The sequence below is a fragment of the Microcebus murinus genome, chromosome 3, assembly GCF_040939455.1.
Source record: "Microcebus murinus isolate Inina chromosome 3, M.murinus_Inina_mat1.0, whole genome shotgun sequence".
Classification (NCBI taxonomy): domain Eukaryota; kingdom Metazoa; phylum Chordata; class Mammalia; order Primates; family Cheirogaleidae; genus Microcebus; species Microcebus murinus.
The window spans coordinates 100808308-100825066 of record NC_134106.1 but is presented as its reverse complement, the minus strand read 5'-3'; positions in this window follow the sequence as shown (position 1 = coordinate 100825066).

The window sequence follows — 16759 nt, the reverse complement described above, 5'->3', positions numbered from 1 at the left end:
GAAAACCGAGGGTTTCAGACCAATGGGAAACCCCCACCTTGCCCTGCTCATTCCAAAGTCCTTGGCGGGAAGAAGCTGCCTGTTCCTGAAGCCAGAGAAGACGTGGGCACAGCAAATGCTGCCTGCTTAGATCTCAGCCACCCAGGTGGGGTCACAGAGGCACGGTAGGGTTCTGGGCCAGCGCACTTGGGTGCCCGCCCCTGAGGACTCAGGCAAGCAGCTTGGCACTTTCTCTCCTGGCCACAGCTGCTCCAAGAGAGGGGCCCACATAGTGGCTTGCATCCTAAAAGCCTGAGAACGCAGATCCAAAAATAACACCCGAACAAAACCACTTTGAACTTTTGCCTTCACTGGGAGCTTCTTCAGGGCTCTGTGGCAGCATTGACAATCTCAGAATTGCTCAGCCAGACCCAGTGACAGCGAATCTATCCTCTTAGATAAGGCCGGAACTCAAGAAATGTCAAATGATGTGCTGCATAGTCATGAGACAGCACTAGACTTCAAAGGATCAGGTTCAAATGGAGAAATGCTAAAGGGACGGAACACAGGGCTGACGTCACTACAGGCTGTTTTCAGTTTGCTGAAATATGTGTATAAATGTGCAGAGGAAAGTACTGGAAAGCAACACACAGAAAGGCTTATAGTGGTTACTTCCGATCATGGAAAATGGGTGGCTGCGTTTTCCCATTTGTATGCTGTCCCCAGAAAGGATTTAAGGCAGCTTACTCATGTGCAAAGCACAACTGATTCAAAAGTAAGTGAGAGGGAAGAGGCAAAGAGAGATGAAGGAAGTGACTGAGGCAGGAGAAAGGCAAGTGCCACACATCCTGGTGGAACCAGAGGACACCGCCAATGGATGCAAGTCAAAGACAGTCAGAAAGAGCAATTTCACATGGTTCCTACAAAAATGCAGATCTGCACTTGCTGGGGTTAAGTCCACTTTGGCTTTCAGTTCTCTAGTCACCAACTAGAAAAGGGAAACGAGACCACTAACATCCTCTGGCATTTGTCAGGCACAGGCAAACCAGATGCTCAGGACTCTCCTTCTGTGCTGTCCCCAGGGCCCTCCAACCTTGAGTCTTGAGATTTGGGGCGCTCCACTTCCCTCTCAAAGAGATAATCCCCCATCAACCCACCTCCACAAGGGGTTCTGAGCATTCAGATAAGATGATGTTATGTGCAGTGAACCAAGAAACCTTAGAAGTCATGAAGGGCTCACTTACTGAGTGCTTATAATTGCCAGACACTGTACTGGTGCCTAATAACAAATGTGCCCTAGGGGGTCACAGTCACAGAAGGTAACAGAGTCCCACATTGTGAGACAGAAGCACACGTTGTGAATGGCAGTGTCAGGGACACAGTGCCCTGCACAAGGTTTGACATACAGATCAGTCACGGTCATCATTCTTCCTACTAATGAGAGAACATGAACATTTTGCCTGAGTTATAACTAACAGGTCCTTATACTACAGCTCACAGGGTTTATAGTCCTTTAAGTCAATAAATGTAAAGCATTATCATAGAGTCTGGTACATAGAAGGGCTCACTTAATATTATGCCCTTTATTTCCTATTATGGGTCTGTCTCGAGTAGAGGCACAGCGGGGATCTCAAACCCTGGCCTCCAGGCCTCTCAAACCCTTCCCACCGCACCCCATGCACATATGCAACTCGCAGTGGGTACAAAACAGTTGTCAGTTGAAGGAATCAGGGCCTCAGTACCTCAAAGCTCAGTTTACATCTGAATCTTGCCCCCATGAAATCAGTATTTTTAAGTTATAAATGTTCCCTTAAAATCTCCTGCTGTCCTCTTTCACTGCTACTCGTTCAACTTTATCACCACTGAGTCCCCTTCCAACCTCTCCCAGGGTGCCGAGCCATTCTCCTGTTTTACTGTCCTCTGGACTCTGGGGTCTCGCCTGGCCCTTCCCTCTGTGCAGAAGCGTCATCTCCACGTCAGCGGCGAGCTCTCCCTCAGCAGCCGGGCTCGGAGCCTGCACTGAGCGGTTCCGTTGGCGCTGGACACGCAGAGAACACGGGTCCCCGCCCCCATGGAACTTACATCTAGAGGATTGTCTCACAGAGTCAGCTAACTGACGTAACGCCCGGTGCCAGGCAGGACAGCCAGGCCACGGCGGGTACTCAGTGGTGTTCGTGTCTTTAGTTAGTTACACGTGGGAGCCTGTGTTCCAAGCACGCAGTCTAGCTCCTCGTGTGTTATCTCATTTAATCCTTACAGTGACTCATCTCCCTTCTAGCAACGAGAAATCCAGGCGAGATTGCTTTCTCCACCAGGCGGGATTCGAACTTCAAGCCCAACTCCCAAGCTGATGCATCTATCTGCCCCAGGTCAGGCGCAGGGTGAGACAAGAGAAGCACCAAAAGCACCAAATTCAAGGCAAGTGCCCACATTTCCATTTTCTCCAGAACCTCAAAGGTCTACTACTATATTTTCAGCATCTCCCACCTGGTGAGATTCTAGCATGGAGGTATTCTGTGAGGCTAACATATTCTTTCTCTACCCGTGGCCTCCTTTCTTCATGTTTCCCACCCCAAGCCAGCTCAGACCTCTGGCCTGCCCACAACTGTAGCAGGATGACCCATCCGCCTTGCTGGCAACGCCAATCTCTCTGGACCTGTGCTCTCTAAAGAAAAAGCATGCTCGGTGCACGGGTGTGAGTGCTGGCTGACTGGAGTCTAACACACCAGGGCGCCAGTCCAGCATGGGCACTGGACACAGCTCACACCGGCAAGGGAGTTTGTGCTCTCCTAGGCACAAAAGCGCACGGGAAAGCACAATAAAACTGAGATCGTTTTTCTCCCTTGCTAGAGGCTTTATAACCGCAAGGAAGGCTAAGGAGGCTTGCCACTTTCAACTGCCACCACCAACTGTCACTTCACTCTGACCTGAGTGGGTGTGATCCTTGAATGTGACTCGCAGGAGCAGACGGTGACAAACACAGTGGGGCAAACACAACTGCCCTCATCTTCCTTCAGGAAGTGAGTCCTCCCGGTTTGGGGTCACTGTACAAGTCACATAGTCCCTCTCCTTATGTTAAGTGTGGTCAATTTCACTTCTTTCCAGAAAGGCCAGAGCAGACCCTTCTGGCCTAGACACTAGTCCTCTCACCAGAAAGCTATGAAAACACTCTCCTCTCTCCCAGGTATCTCAGGTCCTTTGTGGAATTCTGCAGAAACCTCGACTCAAACCAAATCGTAGTGCTGCAGCCACGTTGACAATTTCTAGGTCCCACAGAAACGCAGAAAGTTTACGTTGGACCCAACCTTAGAAATCACCTTGCCCAGTGATTTTTCACTGCAAACAGGTGAAACACATGAAAGCAGAGCTGTCTGACCTGCTCCTCTTCCCCATCCTCTGTAGCCTGCAGTAGGGAGGTTGCGTGCACCTCTGTGTGTGAAGCCCCTGGGATTCCTGAGCTGCAGTTTGGAAATCTGATCTGAACCTTCTATTTGGAGGGAAAATGGTTTACTGAAGATTATAAAAGAAATCTATAGTCATTGTGGAAGTTATGGAATTTCCAAAACAGAGGGGAATCTATGGACGAATAGCCACTATTATAGTTTTGGTGTGTGTCCTTCTAGTTTTCAAATTTTTCTATGGATGAGTTTTATCTGTTTTGTTTTTAACCTGAGACTGTGTCCAACCCTTTCTGGGGTTTTTTTTTTTTTTGAAACAGGGTCTTGCTGTGTTGCCCAGGCTATAGTGCAGTGGTTCAATCACAGCTTTAGCTTCCTACAACCTCAAACTCCTGGGCTCAAGCCATTCTCCTGCCTCAGCCTCCCAAGTAGCTAGAACCATACATGAGCACCACCAGGCCTGGCTAATGTTTTCTGATTTTAGTATAGACAGGATCTTGCTCTTGCTCAGGCTGGTCTCAAACTCTTGGCCTCAAGCCATGCTCCCGCCTCAGCGTGACCTACCACGCCTGGCCAGGGAATCTTCTCTTAGTTACTACAAAAGCCTGAGCTACTGGCAGTGGAGCATTTTGTAGTTGCACAGACTGAAGCTGAGACCATGCTGACTCCAGAGGTCTGGCTTCTTTCTGTTTGGAACCAAATTGCCCTTTGTGGTGGCCTCCCATTTGAGTGTGGATGTGCAAAAGTGACAGATCCATGGCCCATGGAAAAATCTGGGTGGCAGAACGGGCACTCCACTTTGGCCTAGGGTAAGGCCAGAGTTCGAGCCTCCGTGGAGGTTCACAGGGGAGGAGGGGCGTGCATTAGTGGTAGGCTGCAAACCATCAGACACTTTCTCAGTTTTTTGCAGAGCAAGTAGCAGCGAGCATAAACTCCCCTTTCGTCATTCTCAGTGGAAATTGAATGGAAGCCCACAGAAGAGACCTTGCCATCCTTCCACCAAATGAACTGGCCTTCCTGAGTTCCTACCCATACACACACTCTGCCTTCCCTCCTGGCATGTGGCCGAACAGTCCCGGCTCCTATCAGACGGCCACTTGCAGTCCCACCAGACCCCTGTCACCTCTCCTGTGCTCCCACACCTGTCCCCCTGTCCCCCCTGCATCTCCCAGTTCTTCCCCCAACTGGAATCCTCCCCACTGGCACAACCTTCTGGGTTTGCTCCCACCTTTACAAACTGTCCTTTTGTCTTTGACCTCATGTGGCTCTGAGCTACTCTCCCATTTCTCTTGTTCCTCCCTACAGAAAAATTCCTTGAAAGAGTTGTCCCTCTTCCCTCTTCACTTCCCTTCCCTCCATCCCCTCCTAGCCAGGCTTTTGCCTCCAATATGCCACTGACACAGCCCTCATCAGTCACCACGCTCCTCAAACATGGCTCCTATACTCCCGCCCTGGCCACTGGCCTTCCTGGCCCGTCTGCCTGGCAGGCATAGGTAGGTATTTGCACAACCTGCTGCTCTGCTTCACTCAGGTCTCTGCTCGATGCTACCTCTTCCGGGAGGGCTTCCCTGACCGTAGCCCCTTACTATGTCTTATTTGCCTTTTTGTCAAAGGTACTACTCCATGACATTATTATGTATGTTTTACTTGTTTCATTGTGTCTATCTACTGTCTGTTTACCATAAACTCCTCAAGCTGGGGCTTGTCTTGTTCCTGGGCCTACAACAAGTGCCAGATAACACAATAGGTCTTTAGTGGGTATTTGTTGACAATAAATCAAACTCAGTGCAAGCAGGACAAGGTATGGATGATCAGCTGATAACCGATGGGGGAATGTAGGGCTTGAGGCAAAGTAGCAAGAACAGGTCATCCCCTAAAGCCTTCAAGTTCACAGGCATGACAAAACTAATCTAACCAAAAATACCACTCTGAGGGCATGGCCAGAATCCTTCAACAGGCTACCAATTGGGGGAGGAGGGAGGCTGGTTTCAAAAACTCATAAAATGTTGGAGTTGCGAATCTCCCTGGGGTGACTGCAGAGAAGGACAGGTCCAAAGAAACTCACGTCAGGAGTGAGAGGATTGTCACATGTGACCCACACACCCTACCCCAAACTGAGGACGCCTTAGCATGAATTCTCCACTCCTGAACCACAGCTGCATCTTGCTAGGTTTATGTGCTTGAATGCAAGTCAATTTTTTTTTTTTTTTTTTTTTTTTTTTGAGACAGAGTCTCACTTTGTTGTCCAGGCTAGAGTGAGTGCCGTGGCGTCAGCCTAGCTCACAGCAACCTCAAACTCCTGGGCTTGAGTGATCCTTCTGCCTCAGCCTCCCGAGTAGCTGGGACTACAGGCATGCGCCACCATGCCCGGCTAATTTTTTATATATATATCAGTTGGCCAATTAATTTCTTTCTATTTATAGTAGAGACGGGGTCTCGCTCTTGCTCAGGCTGGTTTTGAACTCCTGACCTTGAGCAATCCGCCCGCCTCGGCCTCCCAAGAGCTAGGATTACAGGCGTGAGCCACAGCGCCCGGCCGCAAGTCAATTTTTTTTTACCTCCAGGTTCAATAAGGCTTCCTGTTGGGAGGCTGAGGTGGCTGGATCACTGGAGGCTAGGAGTTCTAGGTTACCGTAAGCTGTGATTGTACTTCTGCACGCCAACCTGGGCAAAAGAGTGGAGACCCTATCTCAAAAACAAAATGGAAGGCCAGGCATGGTGGCTCACAAGACCCTATCTCTAAAAAAAAAAAAAAAAAAAGATCAAGGTGCGCTGGCTCATGCCTGTAATCCTGGCACTCTGGGAGGCCGAGGAAGGAGGATTGTGTCAGGCCAGGAGTTTGAAACTAGCCTAAGCAAGAGCAAGACCCCCATCTCCACAAAAAGTAGAAAAACTAGCAGAGCAAGGCAGCATGTACCTGTAGTCCCAGCTACTCAGGAGGCTGGACAGGAGGATTGCTTGAGCACAGGAGTTTGAGGTTGTAGTGAGCTGTGATGATGCCACTGCACTCTAGCCCAGGCAAAATAGTGAGACCCTGTCTCAAAAAAAAAAAAAAAAGCAAAACAAAATCAACAACAACAAATTAGGCTTCCTATTTTCAGGATGTCTCTGTGGACTGGCAGAATCTCAGCTGAAAAATAGCTGAAACATGGCACTGGGCTGGGAAGACTTCTGAACAAAGGTTATCGGGGCACCACCTGCATGAAAATGAGATGGCCTATGGAGATGTTAGCAGAATTGCTCAATTCATACTTAAACTGTGATTTCCCTATCTTTCCCTATATTATATTGTGAACATTTTTGTCACTAAACATTCTTTGAATCTATTGACTTCGCATCTTGCAAATGCTTCTCAATCCTGAGGAGAGCTCCAGCCAGAAAAATGATCACATTCACCCCCATCCCTCCTCAGACTGTTCTGCATCTTTTAAGAGAGTTGCTCATAGCGACTCCTGCCTGAACAGGGTGATTCCCTCCTGCATTAATAGGGTCTTGTGAGCTGGCACGGTGGCTCACGCCTATAATCCTAGCACTCTGGGAGGCTGAGACAGTAGGATCGCTTGAGCTCAGGAGATTGAGACCAGTCTGAGCAAGAGACCCCATCTCTACTAAAAATAGAAAAAATTAGCAGGGCCAGGAGGCTGAGGCAGGAAGATTCCTTGAGCCTAAGAGTTGGAGATTGCAGTGAGCTACAAAAACACCTCTGCACTCTAGCCAGAGTGACAGAGCAAGACTCAAAAAAAAAAAAAAAAAAAAGGGTCTTGTGAATACCTCCCTAACTAAAGGAGAGGTAGCCCTACACACCCTGAGGAATCTACCCTTCTCCCCATCCTCAGCCCCCAGAAGCAAGAGGGAAAGGCAGGGCCACTTAATTTAGCCTGGAAACCATTCCACAGGCATCCAAAGGCTACAAATACGCCTCCTCATCCCCTCTGTGCCTGGGACAGGGGGACGGAAAGGCCCTGCTGAGCCAATGGAGTATCTCTGGGGCTCTGGAGATGACCATATTTGCCAAGAATGAGGGATCGACATATGAAAGCCAAGGGTTAAACCAGGGTTTGGGTTTATCTCCTTTAATCTTCACAACCACCCATATGCTTGATCCCATCATCGCCCACATTTCGCAGATGACCCGTATCAGTTGGCGTGATGGCAGGTAGGGTGCAAAGAGTTTGCTTGCTTTGCAAACTTTACAAGCCTCAGCACTCACTAATTCCCACAACAATCCTAAGTTATCTGGTAATTTTATCTCCATTTTGCAGACGTTTTACCCTCAGTATGTTCCCCAAGCTACAAATTAGTTTCTGGTCCAGTCGATTAACCACGACTCTACCAACTTCTTACAAGCTTAAGCATGGATCTGTGGACCCACGTCCTAAATGAGACCCAAGCTCCCCAGCAGGCACCCGTTACTGAGAGCTCAGTGACTCAGAACCACACTCATTACTCTGGACGTGGGGACCGCGCCCTTGTCCTGCTCCCAGCACACACAGACCTGCAGGGCTGGAGAAGGCAGACCCTCTCCACTGTCCAGCCTGACCCCTGCATCGTCAAGCCACACACCACCCTCTGACACTCCACCCTCAACCACTCCCCAAGACCCCCTCTGCGTACCCAGCACTCAGGGAAACCAGGTACACCATGGTGAAGGTTCTAGATCCCTCCAACCCAACAAGTTTTCATACCTGGGAAGAATCCAATGGGAGAGAGCTGGAAACCACTGCTGTCTGAGGGAAAAAACCCAACAGGAGAGCAGAGCTGGAAACCACTGCAGTCTGAGGAAGACGCTAGGCCTTACATAGACCTAGCCCTGCCCCGCCTGTGGCTGCCACCTTCCTGATCTAATCAACTTCGCCCCCCCCCCCCGCCCAGGGCTGGTCTAATCCTTTCCTCTCTGGTTGGGAGAGGCTGCGTTGGAGCTTGTCCTTGGTTCTTCTCACACTCACCTCAGGCCCCCTGTTCTGAGGCCCCACCTGAGCAGCCTGGTCCGGCCCACGCACCTGTGCTGTGGGCGCACACGAGACCCAGACGCTGGGCCAGCCCACCCTGGCCGCCCCACCAGGACAGAGGACAGGACATTGGCAAGACAATTCCAAGACTCATCCGGAAGAGTAGAAAATATGACAACATAGAAGGAAATTCAGAAGAAAAGAAAGAAATGAAACAAGTGCTATAAAATATCAAAGCATACTAAAAGCCTACAGTTATCAACACAGTGTGGTAATAAAGAGCAGCAAGATGAATTGCTTGAATAAAATGGCCTAGAATCCACATGGTCATGGTAAAAATAAAAAAAATCAATAAAATAAAATGGCCTAGAAATAGACTCCTGCTAATATTTCATAAAAATGGCAACTCAAATTTCAAAATTAAGATTTTTAACAAATTTTCTAGAGTAACCAATTGGTAATTAGGAAAAAAATTGATTTAGGCATATATCATATCATACATGAAAATTAATACCAGAGAGATAGACTTCAAGACTCAGATTACAGAAAAACCATGGCAAGAGAGACAAAGTGCTATAGAGTTGACAATATAGCTATGTAAAATTAAACAAATATGATGAGGAAAAAATCCTCACTGAATAGTATAATAAACAACTGAGGGCTATCTTTTTTATTTATAAAGTTAATTGAGATTACTAAGCCAAACACAAAGGCTTCAATAAATAAAAGGAATAAGCAGAAAATTTACTACAAAAGATATAGATCGACTAATACAATCTTGAAAAATATCAATAATTTTTAGCTACATGTTAAAACCATTAAAAGGACACTTTTCCCTACTAGAACAATTGGTTTGAAACATTAATGTCTTATGGTGGTGAGGGAAAAATGAAATAGATATTCTCCCATGCTCTTGGTAATTAAAGAAAATATAGCCTTTGGGGGAAAATTGGAAATGCACATTTATTAAGGAACATAAAATATTTGTATCCTTTGACCTAGTAATTATATTTACAGAAACTTCTATTAGAAAATGATCTAAAACATATGCATGAAAATATTCATTAGAGGGTAAAGAATAAAGGTCAGAAGAACATAAACTACATGTCCAGAATGGGGTAGACTATTTGCAGTCATTTAAAAAAATGGCAGCTATGAAAAACAATGAAGCAATATTAAAGTGTCTATGATACAATGTAACATGGAAACACTGAATTCTAAAATAGAAATATGGCCAGGCGCCCCTGTAACCCCAGCACTCTGGGAGGCTGAGGCAGGAGGATCCTTGAAGTCAGTAGTTCAAGACCAGCCTGAGCAAGAGCAAGACCTCGTCTCTACTAAAAATAGAAAAATTAGCCAGGCATGGTGGCACACGCCTGTAGTCCCAGCTATTCAGGAGGCTGAGGCGAGAGGATTGTTTGAGCCCAGGAGTTTGAGGTTGCAGTCAGCTATGACGACACCACTGCACTCCATCTAGTCTGGGTGAGAGAGTAAGACGCTGTTTCTAAAAACACATTTATTGTTTATAAGCCACCCAGTTAGTCCATTGTGTTCTGCTATTACAATCCAAATATGGTAAGGGAAAAAAGGAAAAACCCAGCAAAGCAAAAAATACAGGATGTATCCAGATTTGTATGATTATATTAGGGTGATAAAATTAAAAGGAATTTTTAAATTTATTTGTATTATTATTTTTTATTTTTTTGAGATAGAGTCTCACTTTGTTGCCCAGGCTAGAGTGAGTGCCACGACATCAGCCTGGCTCACAGCAACCTCAAACTCCTGGGCTCAAGCGATCCTGCTGCCTCAGCTTGCAGAGTAGCTGGGACTACAGGCATGTGCCACCATGTCCTGCTACTTTTTTCTATGTATTTTTAGTTGTCCACTAATTTCTTTCTGATTTTTTTGTTTTGTTTTGTTTTGTTTTAGTAGAGACAGGGTCTCGCTCGTTCTTGGGTCTCCTGACCCAAGACCAGGGTCAGGCTGGTCTTGAACTCCTGAGCTCAAGCAACCACCCGCCTCAGCCTCCCAGAGTGCTAGGATTACAGGCAGGAGCCACGGCGCCCAGCCAAAAGGAACTTTTTTTTAAAAGAGCACACCATAAAACCTTTTATTTGATAAATGTACTTCAGCATTTAAAGGAAAGACACAGAGAAGGGGGAAAAGGCTGTCAATGGAAACAAAAAGGAAGGGGAGTTGAGACACCCAGAGACAGCAGCAAGCCAGACAAGGGTGCACGCAGAGAAAGACGCCAGCCAGACTGAGGCTCGAGAGCAGGGGAGCGATTCAGACTCAGTGACAGACCCACTCGAGACCAGGACACAAGTGAGACCCAAGGCACATGAAAAGAGAGGGATGCAGGGGTGGGAAGAGTCAGTTCATCCTGCTCATCTATACATAAGACTTTTCCAAAAAAAATATAACCCTCCAGATTAAAAAACTGGGGAGAAAGTAGTTGCTGTCAAATTTTAGATATAATAACATATTTATTCCTATGGAAAGTTTGAAAACGCTTGAGGTTCTTTACAATGTCTCTTTTCTTCATCTTCCATGGAGAAAGTGCCAAGTTCCTGGTCTGAGAAGTGAAAGGCATCACATTTTGCAAAAGGAAAAACTACTTCGAGAATTAGCACTATCGAAAATTCCTGAATCACGCTTGGCAATCCCAGCATATTGGGAGGCCAAGGCAGGAGGATCACCTGAGGCCAGGAGTTTGAAACTAGCCTGGGCAACTGAAGGAGTCCCTGGGCTAGGAGTGGTGACTCACACCTGTAATCCTAGCACTCTGGGAGGCTGAGGTCGGAGGATTGCTTGGGGTCAGGAGTTCAAGACCAGTCTGAGCAAGAACAAGACCCCATCTGTACCAAAAATAAAATAAAAAAAATAAGAAGACCCTGTCTCTACAAAAAAACTTAGCCATGTGTGGTGGCATGTGCCTATAGTGCCCCAGCTACTCAGGAAGCTCAGGTGGGAGAATAGCTTGAGCCCAGGAGTTCAAAGCTGTAGTGAGCTATGATTGTGCCACTGCACTCCAAGCCTGGGTGACAGAGCAACACCCTAACTAAAAAAAAACCAAAAAACAAAAACAAAAAACCCACATATTTCAGTTTCTTAACTCTAGGCATACCTATTTTATACGTGCCCTGGAACCTGGCCAAACCTCAGCGGAGGACCAGATGGGGTCCTGTGGCTAGACCCTGAGCCTTGAAAATTATTTTCCTAAGAAAATAGCCCTATCTGTTGGGGATTGGGTATACTGTTATTATGTATAGCTTCACTTATTGTTCCCTACAATGTACCTCACTGCACCTGTCCTTTGCATATGCCACCATTAATTTTGAAAATGTTAAAAACAGTGGACATGAGTCGAGGCCCTACTGTGTTAGGCACAGCTGCGAGCACTTGAAGTCTATTTACTATTTAATCCTCACAACAGCCCTACATAGCACTGTCTCATACTATTAGTATATCCCCATCTTGGGGAGACAGAGAGTTCAGTATCTGGTCCAAGTAGGTATTATTCGCCATTTCAGAGACGAGGAAAACAGGATGCAAAGAAATTAAATAATGTGCCCAAGCTGGTAGTGGGAAGAACCAAGAGTTTACAAGCAGGTCTGTCTGACACTGATGCAAAATCGAAGCCTTTTGGAGGCTGGGGGGATGTACATGAGTTAAGGTCTCCTCCTTACAGGGCGAGGTGGTGATAAAGAGCACCCCTGATGGTGCAGAGGTGCCAGGGCCGGGGAAAAGCGAGTTCTAGTGTGTTCCTGGATCCCAGCCTGGCTCCTGCACCCTTACTGTGGCTCCGGACACTCCTGATTCCTTCAATTAACACCTCTCAGCTTAAAATGGCTGGAGCAGCCGAGTGCGGTGGCTCATGCCTATAATCCCAGCACTCTGGGCGGCCGATGCAAGGCTGGTTTGAGCCCAGGACTTGGAGGTTGAGGTTGCAGCGAGCTATGATTGCACCACTGCACTCCAGCCTGGACAACAGTGAGACCCTGTCTCAAAGAAACAAACAAAAAAGCTGCAGCAGAAGCTCTCTATTAGGGGCAATTTTGCCCTCGGAATATTTGGCAAAGCCTTGAGACATTTTTGGTTATTTTTGGTCGTTACAACTGGGAACAGGGAGTACAACTGGCATCTGATGGGTAGAGGCCAGGGGTGCTGCTAAAGACCCTACAATGCACAGGACCGACCCCATAACAGAGAAGGATCCAGCCCAGAGTGCCATTAGTGCCCTGGGAGAGAAAACCTACCTGGGGTGTTTTTGTTTCCTTAGCAACAGGTAGGGGTTCTTACTTTGCAGCTTCTGTCTGTGTCCCATCGACTGTGCAGCACGGCTCTCCACCCCTTAGGAAGCTCACCGCGGGAAGAACAGTCCCTCTCTCTGCAAGACACAGGAAAGTGACTTTAAGGAGTGTCAGGTTGTCTCTTTCTTCTTCAAGTCACTGGAGGAGCAGATTAGGGACTGTGGCAGAAGTTCGAAATACCTGGTATGACAACACAGAGCCTGCGTGAAAAGACACCGCTGCCTCTTTAGCTATAATGTAGTGCTGGGGACGCAGATATTTCCACAAATCTTAGGAAAGGGGACACTCTAAAGGATGCTGGCCTTCGTGCCCAGTATCAGAGAAGCCTCAGTTAACGGTCAGGTTCAGAAACCACGCTCTTGTAATCCACGTGATCTCTGGTCTTTCATAAGGCCTCATCCATCTCAACCTTCATGTAGTTTTGACATTTGATAAATGCCCCTTTCTAGAAACGAGTTCCACCCTTGGCTTCTGGGACATTGCATTGTTCTGGGTTCCCTCCTAGCTCTCGGTTCAATTTGTGCTGCCACTGACTGCTTGGTGCCATCTCATGACTTCCCTCGATCCCTGTGAATGAGTCCTCTTTCTCTACATGAAACTGTTAACACAACTCGGGGGGTCGTAAGTTGGGGTTGGGAGGCCCCTCACAACCTTGCTGCTGTCACTGGCGGGGCCTGAGATTTATGTGCCCGCGAACAAAGTCTTGAGAGACCCAATCAGACATTATTGCCTTGTCTGAGCTGTGTGGTCCCACCAGATGTGAACAACGTGAAAGAAGAATTCCATCAAGTCCAAGGTCTTTTTCTTTTAAAGCCAGTCAAATTTAGCAGTGGGGGGTTGAATACCAACTTTAGTGACACTAAAGTTAATAAGTTCTGATAACCCACTACCATCAGACCAGCCCCAAGGTCTTTGATGTTAGATAGAAAAACATTTTAAAATACCCTAAGAACAGAAAACAAACAAAATGCTCAGAAAATCTCATCTGATCTTATCTAATTTTTAAAACTCAAGATTTAACTCAATAAAACAAAACCCAATCTTGTAATGTGGCAGTCTGCGTGGAGAAGTAGACTTCCATGAGTAGATTAGGGCTGTTGACATAATGACCACAAAAACAGGCTCAGAATTGGGGTGACATGATTTTGCCTCTTCATAGGAAAGCAAACTAACCCCGAGGGAGATTCAGAATTAAGAACTACAAAGTAAATCAAACCTAGAATATTAGCATTTTTGTAATAAATTTAGAAATATTCTGCATATATCTGTTATTTTTATTTCTTGAAGTGTTAAGGATAATTAAGTATATTAGTATTTACAACAGGTTAACCCAGTGATTTTAATTTAAAATAGGTAATTCAACAATTGATTTAGACTTATGTATTTAAATTGAAATCTTACTAAGTTCGTAAACCATTTTGGAACACGTTTAGATTTAATTTGTTAGATTTACAAGAACTATTTAGTTATCTTGGAAGGCTTTTTATATTAGACAATTATGGTAATTTAAGAAAAGAAACTAAGTATATTAAAAGTATAAATGAAACTTAAAATGTAAATTAAGCACTTTTAAAATTGGTCATTTAAACTTCGGCAGATTTATAAATAGTACAAGGACATTCATGAACTAAATTTAAGAAGATGAAGAAAAAGTTGAGTTTTTGAAAGTTAAAACTTTAACAAATATAAAATGATATTTCAAAAACTCAAATCTTTTATGAATAATCCTTTCCATGCACAAAACCCAATCCTAAGGGCACACAAAAAAATAAAAAGCAAACATTCCTTCTAAAATTTCAGGAGAAAAAAAATAAAAAATAAATAAAAAATTAAAAAAAAATCCATTTGATCCTGTCTGTGGCCTGCTGTCTGAAAAAGGAATAAATAACCACACATTTGAAAGCTGGTTGAATTTGAATGTTTCAATGCAAGGTTTTCTGAGTTGGTGAGTATCTGCTTTTGTGTGTGTGTGTGGTTTTTGTAGAGATGGCGTCTCACTATGTTATCCGGGTTGGTCTAGAAATCCTGACTTCAAGCATCCTCCTGCATGAGTCTCCCAAAGTGCTGGGATTACAGGCATGAGCCACTAAGCCCAGAGGTATAGCACCTTCCTAGGGAGACTTTAAAAAAAAAAAAAAGCTGCAGGGTCTCAATCTGTTGCCCAGGTTGGAGTGCAGTGGTTTGATCACAGCTTATTGCAGCCTCGAACCCTGAGGCTCAAGTGATCCTCCCTCCCTTAGCCTCCCAAGTAGCTAGGAAACTAGGGCTACAGTCATACACCACCATGCTCAGCTAATCTAAACAAATTTTTATGGAGATGGGATCTCACTTTCTTGCCCTGGCTGGTCTTAAACTCTTGTCCTCAAGCTATCCTCCTACCCCAGTCCCCCAAAGTACTGGGATTATAAGTGTGAGGCACTGCACCTGGCTGCTGGGAAGCTTTCTTTCTATTCCCAAAGGTCCTTGACCCAAAAGAAGTTTAAGAGCCTCTTCCTGTAACAGGAGTGACATGTATTTCTCTCCAGCCCTATGGGACCCAGTGGCTGCTGAAGGCATCACTGGATGTCCCACAAGCACCGCACATGCAGCTGTCCACAAAACCAATTCACTCGAGTGACCCTCCCAAACAAGCAGCTCCCACAGAGATCTTCTACCCAGCAACCCGGATTTTGTCAGCTTTTACCCTCTACTTCGTCAAAAATATTTGGCCAATTACCTATGCCTGTTGCTCTTTGTATTGAATTTCCTAGTTCTGCTGATTTCTGAAATGGCCTGATTCTGTCAATCTATGGATTCTACTGGAAATCAACAAAAATTAAGTAATTAGTTAGAGATTTCCTTGCTCTTTGCCAACTGCCACAAAACCCTAGCAATTCCTCCCTCTTAAAAGTTCCCTGTTTTTGTTTTCTTTCTCCCAATCCTGCCTTCTCCTGTTACCCCTCACACCAGTTTTAGCCCAGCCCTGGAGCAGCCCTGGGCCAAGGGTTCTCCCCGCCACCCTGCTCTTCCATGCAAGACGAGCACCTTTCTCCAAAGTCCCACTTGGATGTGTTGCTCCAAAGCGTTCTGTGGCTCCCTGCCCCTTTCACGACACAGCACGTCACCCAGGCATTGGGGACTTTGTACAAATGCCGCAAGCTGCACCAAGGGCAGAGCTGTGTGTGTGCTGCTGTTCCTGCCTCCATCCTTCCACGCCTGGGGATGCCCTTGAAGTGCCCTTTGCTCTGCTCTGCAAGTCCCATTTTCCTTCCAGACTCACAACCTTCAGAAAGACCAAGGATCTTTTCCTCCTTTGAGTGACTCAGTGAGCACCTCACCACAAGTTGTCTTCTGCTGCCTGCATCCTCTAGGCCCTGTGTACTCAGAGCTCCTTCAGATTGGAAACTGTTTCTTCTGCAGTTTCCCATCCTGTGAAAGGGGGCCTTCCTTGCCTCCACTCATCTATTAAGCATTGACTGCGTCCCAAGCTCTGGCCTAGGTGTTGGAGATTTAGTGGAGAAGCAGGGAAGTGAGGTTTCTGCTATCAGGGAGTCCTGGAGGAGGCAGGGAGGGGATGAAAGGCAATAGGCAAGTAAACAAAGCACACGAAATTGTCTTAGTCGGGACACATACATCAGATATGGGGAACAGAGGCCAATTTAGAGCTAACTATTAATTAGATACTGATCAACTTTAGCCTTCTACTAAGCCAGGAGGAGGGAGGCTAATTTAGATCTGGGTGGTCCTTTCTGAGATGGTGACATTTGTGCTGAGACCTAAATGACTAGCAGGGGGCCAGGGGGGCGGGAGAAAGTGTGCTGGGGGCTGGCTGTTGGTTCAAGGACGTTGGAGGGTCTCAAGCGGAGGGTGCTGTGACTCAGTTGTCTAAAAGCAGACCTGCTGCCGTGTGGGGCATGTTTGTGGTTCAGGGTAAGCTGGGAGGTCAGCTAGGGAGGTACGGAATAGTGCGAACTGGACGGCCATGGAAGAGTAAGGTGCCCAACGGCTCCAGCTTGCCCGGACCGAGGGGTGTCCGGGGACACAGAAACTTCAGTGCTCCCATGGAGAGGCCCTGGCACACCTGGACGGCGGGTCACTGGAGCCTGCCATGAGTGGAGACCAAGTCCACCTTACTCGATGA